The sequence below is a fragment of the Sphaerodactylus townsendi genome, linkage group LG04, assembly GCF_021028975.2.
Source record: "Sphaerodactylus townsendi isolate TG3544 linkage group LG04, MPM_Stown_v2.3, whole genome shotgun sequence".
In the NCBI taxonomy this organism is placed as follows: Eukaryota; Metazoa; Chordata; class Lepidosauria; order Squamata; family Sphaerodactylidae; genus Sphaerodactylus; species Sphaerodactylus townsendi.
Genome location: NC_059428.1, coordinates 140,417,787 through 140,432,091, shown reverse-complemented (window position 1 = coordinate 140,432,091; position 14,305 = coordinate 140,417,787). Strand labels below are relative to the sequence as shown.

The following is a 14,305-nucleotide window of genomic DNA, read 5'->3' as shown; positions in this document are numbered from 1 at the left end:
ACAACTGAAGATGCCAGCCACAGATGCAGGCGAAACTTCAGGAGAAAATACAACTGAAGATGCCAGCCACAGATGCAGGCGAAACTTCAGGAGAAAATACTACTGAAGATGCCAGCCACAGATGCAGGCGAAACTTCAGGAGAAAATACTACTGAAGATGCCAGCCACAGATGCAGGCGAAACTTCAGGAGAAAATACTACTGAAGATGCCAGCCACAGATGCAGGCGAAACTTCAGGAGAAAATACTACTGGAACACGGCCATACAACCCGGAAAACCTGCAATACCCTAACTTGAGGAACGTTCATGCAAGCCGAAGCTGAACCATCTTCCACCACCACCCATCCACCTCTGCAAGTTGGTCCGGCTCACCTGGGGCTACCTGCTCCCCAGTGCCTACTTGTAATGGGGATTGTGGCTGAGTGGTACAGTGTTTTTGCTTAGCTTTCAGAAGATGCCAGGTTCAGTTCCCAGGATGGTCAGTTTTAAGGATCAGTTTATAGAACCGCATAGCAGCTGCCAGTCTGAGTAGACAATACTACTCTTAACAGAGCAATAAGGCAGCTGCCCATGTTCAACAAGACTGCTCCCTCTTGCAGACCGGTCTTGCAGAGGAGGACTGATCTAGCAGCATCAGTCCCTTTCCCAGTTTGTTGACCACCAAGGATCAGTTCACACACGCACATTTATCTCAGGATGGTTTGCACGAGCGACTGAATCGTCAGTTGGTAACAGCATGCACAGAAACCGACTTTTACACACCCTTGACCGGTTACCATCAAGCAAAGACAAATTAAGCATTTGAATGTGCTTTGATTGCATGTTCCTGCATTGCAGGGGGTTGGACTGGATGGCCCTTGGGGTCTCTTCCAACTCTAGGATTCTCATGGGGGAAAGTCTTTTATTTTTCCAAATGGCACGTGTGAACAATCACTGTTGTGGTGATCCAAAATGCTGTAGCTGGTGATTTGGTGCGCAACCGGTCTGGTCTGGTGTTTATACAAGTCACTTCATCTGGTCAACGAGTCAACTCTCCCAATTACCACGCATGCGCAAAGCAAGCCCCTTTGGTTACAACACCTGCCCAGACAAAGGCAGAGAGGCTGGAGAATCTGTGTGACTTTGTGCACTGGCTATCAAAGAAATCGGCACATCTCTCTCTCTCTCTTTCGCGCTCTCTCAAACACACATAGCACATTATATTATCTCTGCACCTCAAACTCCAGCATGGAAGAAGAAAGCCAGACAGTTGAAGCTGCAAACGTTGGCCGTGTTGACACCGCGAGACGCTACATCAGAAGCTGTGACAGCTGCTGTCACCAAAGGACATTAAGCCCCAACACGCTGGACAAACCCAACTCATCTCCGTCTGACTTGTTTATGAAGGGAGGCTGTGGTTTCAGGGCAAGGGGGCAGCAACCAGCCGGCGCCGTGACAGCCCAAGCGCCAGACAGGGAGAAGCGTCCTGCACCATGAGATGATGACGCCTCTCCGGAGAGGGCCGAGATCAAATTAGCCGATGTGTGTAGTGGCGCTACGAAACAAGGAAACTAGATGAATGGGAAACCCAGCCGCCTCCTTTCCCTTTCTCTGCCACCGGATTACTGCCTTTTATTGCTCTGTTCTGGCCACTTGGAACAATTGCCAGCGTGCTCTTCAGAACAATGAATATTTTGCTTCTCGGAAAAAGGGAAGGCATCAGCCTCTCCGTGTGTCTCGGCCAACTCCCATTCGTCCTGCGTTGGACAAATAATGCAAAACAGCCTCTGGCTTAATCCGCGGCGAGAAACAAACCTGGAATCTCGGGAGACTGAAAGACTCACGCATTTCCATTCTAGGAATTAAAAAAATAAGCTACTCCTCGAGCTGTCACAAGGTTTGTGTTTGTTTGAGAAGGAGGCTGCTGCTCTTCCTTCACGGAATTGATAGCAAACTTACCGAAGGAATCTCCCTCTCAAAGAAGAATGACCTCACTGAATCCCTAGTTTTGGAAGGACCCAAGGCTCCGGGGCAGGAGGTCCTCGTTGAAAGGACCAGGCAGTAGGTGATGAGAAAGGCATCTCTCTGCCTCGAGACCCTGGACAGCGGCTGCCAGTTTGAGCAGGCAACACTGACCCAAGTGGACTGACGGGCTGATTCAGTGTGAACACGTGATGATTGGAGGGCAACAAAAATAGTAAAAGGTCTGGAGTCCATGCCCTATGACAGGGGTGGCGAACCTATGGCACGGGTGCCAGAGGTGGCACTCAGAGCCCTCTCTGTGGGCACTCACAGAGTGCCCCCCCCCCCACATCTAGGCTGGCCTGGGCTGCTGGGCTCGATTATTAGCATTAAACCTAAGACCTAGTTTTGGGGGAGCAGTGTAGGTAACCCTGTTACGCGCTGTTAAACCCCACTGATTTTCATGCAAAGAACTAAAGCGCGATCCTTTACCTGGGAGTAAGCTCGGTTGCTGGCAATGGGGCTTGCTTCTGAGTAAACCCTCCTAGGGTCGTGATTCACCCATTTGAAGAGTTGCACAGTTGCTTCACCAAGCTAACTCCTGAGTAACGCACGTCTCGGAGCCAACCATTTTTATTAAACTAAAACCTCAGTATTCAAGTTTAATTGCTGTGTTGGCACTTTGCGATAAATAAGTGGGTTTTGGTTTGCAATTTGGGCACTTGGTCTCAAAAAGGTTCGCCATCACTGCCCTATGAAGAGAGGCTTAGGGAGCTGGGGATGTTTAGTCTGGAGAAGCAAAGGTTAAAGGGGGATATGATAGTTATGTTTAAACATTTGAAGGGATGTTATGTTGGTGAGGGAGCAAGCTTGTTTTCTGCTGCCTCTCAGAGACTAGGACACAGAGCAATGGATTCAAGGTGCAGGAAAAGAGATTCCACCTAAACATCAGAAAGAACTTCCTGACCTTCAGGCCTGTTCGACAGTAGAATTCACTGCCTTGGAGAGTAATGGAATCTCTTTCTTTGGAGGTTTTTAAACAGAGGCTGGATGAACATATATTGGGAGTGCTTTGATGGTGTGTTCCTGCATTGCAGGGGGTTGGGCTGGATGGCCCTTGGGGGTCTCTTCCAACCCTATGATTCTATGAGTCACAGCAAGGTTCATTGACCTGCTCCGTCCCCAACAACAATCAGGCAAATGCCTCCAGGAAACTCACAGACTGGACAGGAAGGAGGCAGCTGCTTAATCTGTGTAGTTCCCAGAATGCATCACACAAAAGGCGCATGGAATTTTTGCTATCCTAGACAACAGCCCTCGAGAGACGTCTCCCCCTCCACTCATTTGCCCAGCCATTTTCACAAGCCATCCAAAGGCCATCTGGTGAGAGTGAGCCCCACTCTGAAATTCACATTGAACCTGGCTATTTCCCTTCCCTTTGTTCCCTCCGTTTCATTGGTTAGAAACCAGCTCACTCATCCACGACATAGGAACGTAGGCGGAGCTTAACGAGAGTTGTTTAATTCCTTCCACGAACTTGGATTCTAAACCTGGATTGATTCTACTGTTGAAGGCTTTCATGGCCAGATTCAACTGGCTGTTGTGGGTTTTCCGGGCTGCGTGGCCGTGGTCTGGTAGGAAATGTTCCTAACGTTTCGCCTGCACCTGTGGCTGGTATCTTCAGAGGTGTATCACCTCTGAAGATGCCAGCCACAGATACAGGCAAAACGTTAGGAACAAGACCTACCAGACCACGGCCACACAGCCCGGAAAACCCACAACAACCAACTGGGTTCATTCATTTTCTTCCTTGCTGGGGTGGAAAGTCTCCTCTTGTTAACCTGAGTGCTGAGTTTGCCACTGGAAGCCAGAGTTTATTTCTAACCGGGATCCCTTCCGTATTTTTATTTATCTACATTTTACATTTCTATCCCGCCAATCTCCCAATGGGACTCAAGGCGGCTTACATATATAAATATCATAAAATACAATAATATAAAAGTAATACCAAAAATATAGACATTAAAACCAGTTAATAACAAGATGGTTATTAGCCCGACCTCTTTTCAATTGTAGCTCTCTCAGCCCCACCCACCTCACAGGTTGTTTGTTGTTGGGGGGGGGAGGGGGAGGGAAAGGATATTGTAAGCCCCTTTGGGTCTCCTTACAGGAGAGAAAGGGGGATATAAATCCACACTCCTCCTCTTCCTCCTCTTCTTCTGAAACCCTTCCTTTCTATGGAGGTCCAGGTCATACAAATGGCCACGCCAGGCAGTCAGCTCTCTACCTATCCTGTTGGGACCTTACCACAGTGATCCACTCAACGGTCAGATCTTGGTGCTGACCTTTAAGCCACCTGGGACCTTGGGACCTGTAGGACTACATGTTGCCCCTAGAGGGCACTTTGTTCCTCCAGAGCTAACCTCCTGGTAGACCACAAAGATGTCCAACTAGCGTCAGCCAGAGCTAAGACCTGGTGGAATGCTCTATCACCGTGGTGGCGAACCTTTGGCACTCCAGATGTTATGGACTACAATTCCCATCAGCCCCTGCCAGCATGGTCAATTGGCCATGCTGGCAGGGGCTGATGGGAATTGTAGTCCATAACATCTGGAGTGCCACAGGTTCGCCACCACTGCTCTATCAGCTGACAACAGGGCCCTGTGGGATCTTAGTAACATAGGGCCCATATGACGAAGATGTTCGCTGGACCCTTCATTGAGGCAGCTACAATCTTTTCACACCTTGTCATCCTCCCGATCTGCCCCTCTTCCCCCCCGCCCAATTTGTCTAATTGGTTTATGATGGGTGGGAGAAGGAAAAATTTAGGCTAATTGGGCCTAAGTGTCGTTGTTATCGCCATCTTTAGAGCTGGGATTGATACTGATGTTGTAGTTTTGAATGTTCTTATTTATGCTTGCTACATACTTGATATGGAATTTTGTATTTCTATTATTATTGTGTGTGAGCCCCCCCGAGCCTGGTTCCAGCTGGGAAAGGGTGGGGTAGCCGGCTCAACAAAATAAAATTAAAATAAATGCATTAAAAAGAAGTGCATTGCAAAACCGAACCCACTTATGTCTGCTCCCTGGCCGAGCTCACAAAACAGTAATTTAATCTCCCATATTAAGTGCACCAGTCTTTATTTTTCTAACCGCTGCTTTGAGATCAAGAAAGCTCGACGATGGAGAAATGGTGCCGTTCTCTTTGGCTTGCGCCCCCGCAGTCTCTAAAATCAAATCGTTTTGGTTTTAGAGTACATAACTCATGAAGCAAGACTTCTCAATGGAGTGTAATGTAAGAGAAGCCTAGCAATAAATTAGCTTTTTCCCCCCTGCATCGAGCAGGTGTGCGTTAGTTTTAATTGATGTATACCTTCAGGGTTTTCTGCTCTGCAAATTTTCTAACTGTTCATAAGATAGAAAAGGCAAATTGCAAAAATCCAGAGTCTGAGGTCTGGTGTTCCAACCGCAAAAGCAGAAGGGGTAAGAGAGGCACTTGCATGCACATCTGAAAACGAGACAAAAATCACGGCGAAGAAAAAAAAATGGTACAATTAGGTCAATGTTTTCCTGAAACTGTGGCTTGCGTTGGGCCCAGTTAAAAAGTTGTTGACAGACACAGGAGAGCACAGTGTTTGTGTAAGGGCTTATGTGAAAGTCTACAGTGAAAGAGCCTCAGCAAAAGCAGCTGAAATAGAGGAGTTCAAACCTGAACTATGTATGGGGTGGGGGATTTGGGCAACTAAGAGATTCCCTTTCATCCCAAAACACATAAAACTGTTCGACAGCGATCTAGCAGGACTGCAGCCGTCCTCCTTTCTGTCTTGCAATCCTATGAAACAGGGGCATCCAGTGGTGGGATTCAGCCGGTTCGCACCATTAAAACAGAACCGGTTGTTAAAATGGTGCTTGTAAACAACCAGTTGTTAAATTATTTGAATCCCACCACTGGGGACATCCAACTATAGAGGACTGCTTGTTGCATGGGGGTGGAAAGGGCCACCAAGTCAGAGTTGAATTAGGGATAACCCTGTAGGGTTTTCAAGGCAAGAGCCATTTGGAGGTGGTTTGCAGGACCTACTTCTGTATGAGCTGGAAAAGCTGTGGGAGAAGTATGGCTAGCCCAAGGTCACCCAGTAGGCAAGAAGAAGAAGAAGAAGAAGAAGAAGAAGAAGAAGAAGAAGAAGAAGAAGAAGAAGAAGAAGAAGAAGAAGAAGAAGAAGAAGAAGAAGAAGAAGAAGAAGAAGAAGAAGAAGAAGGAGAAGGAGAAGGAGAAGGAGAAGGAGAAGGAGAAGGAGAAGGAGAAGGAGAAGGAGAAGGAGAAGGAGAAGGAGAAGGAGAAGAAGGAGAAGGAGAAGGAGAAGGAGAAGAAGGAGAAGAAGGAGAAGCAGGAGGAGAAGCAGGAGGAGAAGCAGGAGGAGCAGCAGGAGGAGCAGCAGGAGCAGGAGCAGGGAACTGAAGAAGATGAAGAGGAGGAGGAGCAGGAGCAGGGAACTGAAGAAGAAGAAGAAGAAGAAGAAGAAGAAGAAGAAGAAGAAGAAGAAGAAGAAGAAGAAGAAGAAGAAGAAGAAGAAGAAGAAGAAGAAGAAGAAGAAGAAGAAGAGGAGGAGGAGGAGGAGGAGGAGGAGGAGGGGGGGAGGAGGGGGAGGAGGAGGAGGAGCAGGGAACTGAACCCGGCTCTCCAGATTAGTCTGCTACACCGGCTCTTTAGCTGTCATTATTCCTACAATGAACTCCCAAAATTCAGGTTTTAAAATGAAATACTTTGAAAACGATCCATTTAATATTAGTTGGTTTGGTACTATAACAGGAGGTTATTTCTTTTCTTCTTATTTTGACTATATTTTATATGATGCCGAAATTAAAAATTATACTGTCAAGGTAAAATTGAAATATTGCATAACAGCTTAGAAATTGGTAGGGAAAAAATGAATGTTTCCTTTCCCCCCCCCCCCCCCCCCCCCGCCTTTATATATTAACCAGCCATATGGTAATGAGATAAGTGTTTAATACCGTATTTCTTTTCTGTACATGTTTATAATAATTTAATACAATTTTTAAAATTAAATATTAAAAAAAAAAACCAATCCATTGCTGAGTACTAGCCCCTTGGCAAGCATAAGTCTTTCAATCTGTATTTTATGGTTGCAAGCAGACTCTGGAATTTTTAACCAAGGGTCTGGCCCAATACAAGACGACTTCTTTTAAGGAGCCTCCAGAACTCAGTAGCAAAGTGGTTAAGTTAACTATCAAGTAACATCTGATGCAGAAAAGCTTTCTCTTGAAGCCTGAACAGTCTGAACAGGCAACACAGGCTTTGATAGAACGATGGTCGGATTCCGCAGACCACAGCTTCATGTCTTCACGTGAATAATATAGAGATCACTCATAACATGGTTTTGAAGGCTGCAAGAACCTATAATTGAACACCCAAAGAACACTGCTTATCAGAAGGAAAGGTCATTACAGGGGTGTTGTGGAGTTTCCGGGCTGTATCGCCGTGTCCCACTACACGGAACGATGCCGCACAGCCTGAAAACTCCACCCCACATCAGTAATTACGACGTTTTCCTATTTTTCCCGTCCCAACTTGCCAAGGTCCAAGAAACGAGGACCTCGACTCGCTACCTCATTTGGTCAAGTTCACCTCCAGCAATTCATCGATTCCGAGGCCCCTCCTACACACGCAGAATAATGCGCTTTCAATCCACTTTCATGGCTGTTTGAAAGTGGATTTTGCTCCTCCGCACAGTAGAACGCACCCGCAAAATTTACTGAAAGTGGATTGAAAGTGCATTATTCTGCATGTGTGGAAGGGGCCCAAGTTTTAGCCAATTAATTTATTGCATCTAATCCTGTCAATAATTGGAAGAAAAACCCCGTGGGACATGGAAGAAGAGAATACTGATTCAAGGAGAGCAGGGTGAGTTAAACATTCTTCCTTTCCTTCTCTCCTCCTCCCTTCTCGCCAAGCTAATTCGAAAACGACCAAGCGGACAGACTCAGCTTTCTGAACCTAGTGTGAAATGTATCTGTTTATCAGAGTTCTCTGGAAAATGCAAGGGGGGCCTTAAATTTCCTTTGACGGTTGGTAAGGATGGCAGATGGCGTTACGCCTCAAATTCCCTTTGGAGGTATCTCTGTTGTTATTATTTTCCTGCCTTCTGCACAGTTTCCCCCCAAACAACTGATGCTCTCCTCTCTTTTTAGAACGAGACACACTAATTAGAGAGAGCCAAGCAAATAAAACAGTCCGCAGGGAGGCCAGACTTAGTTGCTCTTCTTTTTTAAAATTCTCTACCTCAAGTCAGTTTTTCAATTTGATAAGTCTTAAATAGTCTGGTGGGGGGGAAGCCAATGGCAAACCACCTCTGCATCCCGCTCGCCTTGAAGGCCCCTTGCTGGGGTTACTGTAACCTGACAGCTAAGCAGCAACAATACTTGGATAGGAGACCACAAGGAGGGCTCTGCAGAGGAAGGCAATGGCAAACCACCTCTGCTTCTCACTTGCCTTAAAAGCCCCTTGCTGGGGTCATCATCAATTGGAAGCTAAGGGGCACTACTTGGATAGAAGACCACCAAGGAAGGCTCTGCAGAGGGAGGCAATGGCAAACCACCTCTGCTTCTCACTTGCCTTAAAAGCCCCTTGCTGGGGTCATCATCAATTGGAAGCTAAGCAGCGTCGCTGCTTGGATGAGAAACCACCAAGGAAGGCTCTGCAGAGGGGGGCAATGGCAAACCACCTCTGCTTCTCACTTGCCTTGAAAGCCCCTTACTGGTGTCGCCATCAATTGGTAGCTAAGCAGGGTCACTACTTGGATGGAAGACCACCAAGGAGGGCTCTGCAGAGGAAGGCAATGGCAAACCACCTCTGCTTCTCACTTGCCTTGAAAGCCCCTTGCTGGTGTCGCCATCAATTGGTAGCTAAGCAGGGTCACTACTTGGATGGAAGACCACCAAGGAGGGCTCTGCAGAGGAAGGCAATGGCAAACCACCTCTGCTTCTCACTTGCCTGAAAAGCCCCTTGCTGGTGTTGCCATCAATTGGTAGCTAAGCAGGGTCACTACTTGGATGGAAGAGCACCAAGGAAGGCTCTGCAGAGGGAGGCAATGGCAAACCACCTCTGCTTCTCACTTGCCTGAAAAGCCCCTTGCTGGTGTCGCCATCAATTGGTAGCTAAGCAGGGTCACTACTTGGATGGAAGACCACCAAGGAGGGCTCTAAAGAGGGAGGCAATTGCAAACCACCTCTGCTTCTCACTTGCCTTGAAAGCCCCTTGCTGGGGTTCCTGTAACTTGGAAGCTAAGCAGCAACAATAGTTGGATAGGGGACCACCAAGGAAGGCTCTGCAGATGAAGCCAATGGCAAACCACCTCTGCTTCTCACTTGCCTTGAAAGCCCCTTGCTGGGGTCAACATAAGTTGATTGCAACTTTATGGGGCTTTACACACACAAATGGTCTGAACCCAATGTACTGGACAGACACAATGTACCCCACAACAGACACCCTGTGAGGTAAGTGGGGCTGAGAAAGTTCTGACAGAACTATGATGGGCCCAAGGTCGCTGAGAGGGCTTCATATGTAGGGGAGGGAAAGCAAACCTGAATCTCCAGATTACAGCGTGCTGGTCATGTGGAGGAGTAGGGAATCAAAAACCAATTCCCCAGATTAGAGACCGACACTCATATGGAGGAGTGGGGAATTAAACCCGGTTCTCCAGATTAATGTCTGCCACTCGTATAGAGGAGCAGGAATCAAACCAGTTCACCAGGTTAGAGTCTGCCACTCATGTGGAGAGGTGAGGAATCAGACCTTGTTCTCTAGATCAGAGTCTGCCACTCATGTGAAGAAGTGGAGAATCGAACCAGGCTCTCCAGATTAACGTTTCCTGCTCATGTGGAGGGGTGGGGAAGCAAACCAGCTCTCCAGATTAGAGTCTGACACACTCATGTGGAGCAGTGGGGAATTAAACCCGGTTCACCAATATTGAGTCCACTGCTATGGGCCTGCAAGACGGACCTGTTCCGCCGGCGTTTGGCCAGCCGGGTTGATTGGGGGACCCTGTAACATTTAGGCCTCCCATGGGCACATGGTGGGAGGGAATTGCCGCCATCTGGATTGGGTTGTTTTAACGGATTGTCTTACTGTAGTTTAAACTGTGATTTTATTGTTTACTATTATTGTTCACCGTGCTGAGTCTAGAAATCTAACAAACAAACCAACAATGTGGAGAAGTGAGGAATTGAACCCAGTTCTCTGGATTAGAGCCTGCCGCTCATGTGGAGGGGTGGAGAATGAAACCCAGCTCTCCAGGTTAGAGTCCACCTGGAGGTGCTCAGACAGCAGCAACTCTCCCTATGGCTTTACCTGAGCTGTAATAAGTTTCCAGGACTGGTTCGCCTTCCAAGCAACTGCTGGGGCACTGTGGAGAGTCCTAGTACTCCCCCACCTCACCCCGAAGCTGTCTTGGGCTACTGATGCTGCCAAACATCATATGTGGGAACATACTTCACCCCTGGCTGGCTCACGGTGTCTGTTTCCTTTGGCATCAAGGACTCCCTACTCTCCAGTGGGCAAGCCAGCGGCCATTTTGGCGAGTTGATCCATCTGCGTTCACCATCTCGTTCCGCATTTAACAACAAGCCTTTTTTAATGGGAGAAGGAAGTGCTGGCAGTCGGTTTTCATGGGTAATATTCTATTTATTCCAACGCATAAAAGAATAGCTCATCACACGGACAGCTGTCTGGTAGCTGCTGCGGCCACATGTTCAGGATTTCATGGGTTTCTGGGATTGATGGTCTTCGTCGTCGACCAGGAAGACTGCCAGAACTACAATTCCCACCAACCCTAGCAGGATGCCATGCCAGGAATGACTGCGATGGACCATTTACAGAAAGGACTGGCCCGGCAGGAGAGGCAACACTTCACCAATGCACACTGCTGAAAACATTTTTGGTTTGAGGGGGAATGAGCAGGAACGAAGATGGCGGCTTGGGCGCAAACGTGATTTTGCCAGCGTCCTACTGAACTGGGAGAAACACTCACGAAGTCGGACCACCGGCCTCTCTTATCCTGCCCCAAAGAATTCATAAGGCGGACATTTTCAAATCGTTTGGAGTAGAGACACAAGATTATCCCAAGCGACTCACTAAAACTGGCCTACTTTACATCAGGGGTGTCCAACTCCGGTGCCCCAGATATCCATGGACTACGATTCCCGTCAACCCCTGCCTGTATGGCCAATTGACCATGCTGGCAAGGACTGATGGGAATTGTAGTCCATGAACATCGGGGGCACCAGAGTTGGACACCCCTGCTTTATATGTTTATTTACTTCACTTACATCCCATCCAGTGGCAGCCTAAGCAGTTTACATCATGGCCCTGTTGTCTGCTTTATCTGTCCTGCGAAGTGGGTTAGGCTGAAAGTGCATGACTCAGCAAGCTTCCAAATTAGAGCGTGGATTCGAACCTGGCTCTCCCACAGCCTTGTCCAACACCCACGCGCATCAGAGCTTGGAAGATAAGCAGAGTCAGATGTTGGATGGGAGACCACCCAGGACGGTCGACGTTGCTACACAGACCCAGGCAAAGCCAAATCCCATCTGCTCCTCTCTTGCTTCCGAAACCCCAAGAGACAGAACGTCACGCGGTCGCCATGAGTCGGATGCAACTCGAAGGCACACTTTTATGTGTTTTTTAATATCTCCAGATCTCCCAGAGACGTTCAGGAATGAATGAGGGATTGAACGCAGACCCCTTGGGAGCATGTCAGACGCTCGCCCACAACACAACGCTGGGAAGTCTTGCAGTCAAAACATCAGACGTCGATACAGAATATAAAGCGAGAGGAAAAAACACAAGAAGCAGAAGTAAGCATCTCCCTCAGGAAGAGGCCCTGGGCAAAAGGTGGGATCCAACCAGTTCTCACCATTTCTCTAGGTTACTAATTTTTTCTGAGTGCCGAGAAGGGGTTACTAAAGCAACCTCCCTGCCCAATAGGGACTGGAGGTGCGTGCGTGTGGCGGCGCCACTGTTTGAATCCCACCACCATCGGAACCTGTTATTAAAATTTTTGGATCCCACCACTGGCCCTGGGTATAATTTCTGAATTGCAAAAGGCTCAATGGCATGTCTTGGGGGGGACAGGGGGGCCATTTGACCCAGCCACCACTCACCTAGGACATGTGGTGGCCGCATTTGGTCACCTGCCCACCGCTGCTCCCCAGCCCCATTCGCTTGTCCACCTGCCACCCTTTTGCTCACCCGCCCACCGCAGCCGCTCGCCCTGCTCACCAGCCCCATTCACACACTGCTCACTGCCACCCAGAGGTGTAGCAAGGGGGGAAAGCGGCCGGTGCACCGGTGCGTCCTCCACCCCGTCCCTCCCTGGAACACCCCCCACCCCAGAACACCCCTGCCATGCCCCCAGAACGCCCTTGCCACATCCCCACAGGGGCGCACACCCGGTGCGTCATGCTCCCCCCTTATCCCTTGGAGCTACGCCTCTGCTGCCACTGCTTGCCCCCACAGTTTGCTCACCTTCTGCTGCTCACCTCCCTCCCTCAGCTCTTCTTGGCAATGCAGTAGGAAGGAGGGCCTCAACAGCCTCCCCTGGGTGGCCCCCTCTGTGGCCTCCAGAGGCTTTGAAGAATTGCAGGAGCAATTCTCCCAGCAACCCTTTCTCTCCCTTTCCCCCACTATTTCCCCCCTCATCCTCTCCATCCCCTTTGTTCTGCTCTTTCTCTCTATCCTCCTTTCCTTCCCCTTTCCCCTCCATTCTGCCCCCGCTCCCACTTCTGCCATGAAAGGTTCATTGGGTGATTTTGGGCAAGTCACTCTCAGCCTAACCTACCTCGCAGGGCTACTGTGAAGGAAATGGAGGAGAGGAGCATGATGCCAGTGGCGTAGCGCCAAGGAGGTGGGGTGGAACGCGATGCACTGGGCGTGTGCCGGTGTGGAGGCGTGGTGGGGATGTTCCGGGGGCGTGGCATGGTGGGCAGGGGTGTGGCAGGGGTGCAGGACACAGGCATGCCCTGGGCACAGTTCCCCCTTGCTCCACCCCTGTGTAAGTCACTTTGGTTCCAATTGGGGAGAAAGGCAGGTTAAGAAATGTCTGAAGATTCAGGCATTAAGTAGTCTGTGTATGTGTGTGTGTGTGGGGGGGGGATGTGTGTTGGGGACGGAAGGAAGGTGAGCAGGAAAACACTGTCATAGAATTCAGCAATCTCTTTTAAGCAATCATTTTCTCCAGGGGCAACAAATCTCTGCAATGGAGGCCCCACGTGGAAATTGGCAACCCTAATTTAATGTAATTTCGCTGGCTATGCGTAGATTGCCCGGGAGCGAAAGGAACCTTCCAGCATCCTTGCTGCCTCTGCGGATGCTTGACCGGGGTGGGGTGGGGGGACAAAATCAGTTCGTGCCCAGGGCTCCATTTTCTGTAGAGGCGCCAATGAAAAGGTTCGCGCCTGGCTGGTATTTGCAACTAGCTCTCAGCGATTTTTTATTTTGCAGGGATTTGATGCAAACTGAAACACAATTAGCCACGGCATTCGACAGCAGGGTAGTTGGCCCCCCTTATTAAGTGGGCTGTACTTCATTCTCTCCTAAATAGCAAAATAGCGGGCAACTTTTGAGGCAATTACTCACTGAAACATCCAAATAGCAGAGAGTTCTGCAGCGAACCTTTTTTTCCCCCAAATTAAATTGATCAAACTGTGAATTAATAAAGGGAGGGTTAGCATGAAGCCTCTTAGCAGCTTCACATGCCAGATCGGTTCGGGGCTTCTCTCTGAATTGTTTACTCAGGTGTCCTCAATGTCTCCAATGAGCTCCTGGCAGGAGACTTTCAGAAGAACTGCAGTTATGAAAACAGACATTAACTTGGGTTTAAAATGCCAACACCCTCCTTGGACATATGCCTCACTAGCACCACCTACAGGCCATTGAAGATAGCCCATGCTGCATCTACCAGAGTCCCTGTTTTTTTCCATCATAGGCCATTTCCGCAGTCAAAATATCCTGGGTTGAGCAAGAAAAATATCCCTGGGCAGATGAGAATTCTGCACAGTTCCCAGTGCTAAAAGCATGCCTGCCCCGGTGTTGCCCCGCAATATTTCCCTTAGCCCAGGATTTTAAAAAATTGCCAGCTTGGAGGTTCTTTTAAAAAATCCTGGGATGACCCTGCTAGTGCCTGCTACTGTGTGAACACCGATCGGAAGTAAACCCAGTTTATTTTTCCCACCCAGCTGCCTGATCTCCCCCGCCTGACGTTCATTCAAGCTGCCACTCAAAAACAACAGTCAGTCAGAACACGGGACACCAGGCATACTCAGATCTGCCGACAATGTAAATACAG

General features: G+C 48.8%; 1 protein-coding gene across 1 annotated transcript in view; it reads right to left on the bottom strand.

The window, feature by feature from the left end:
* GRIN2A (glutamate ionotropic receptor NMDA type subunit 2A) overlaps positions 1 to 14,305 on the bottom strand; it is a 299,483-nt gene that overhangs the window by 112,602 nt on the left and 172,576 nt on the right. The gene's annotated exons all lie outside the window — the stretch shown is intronic.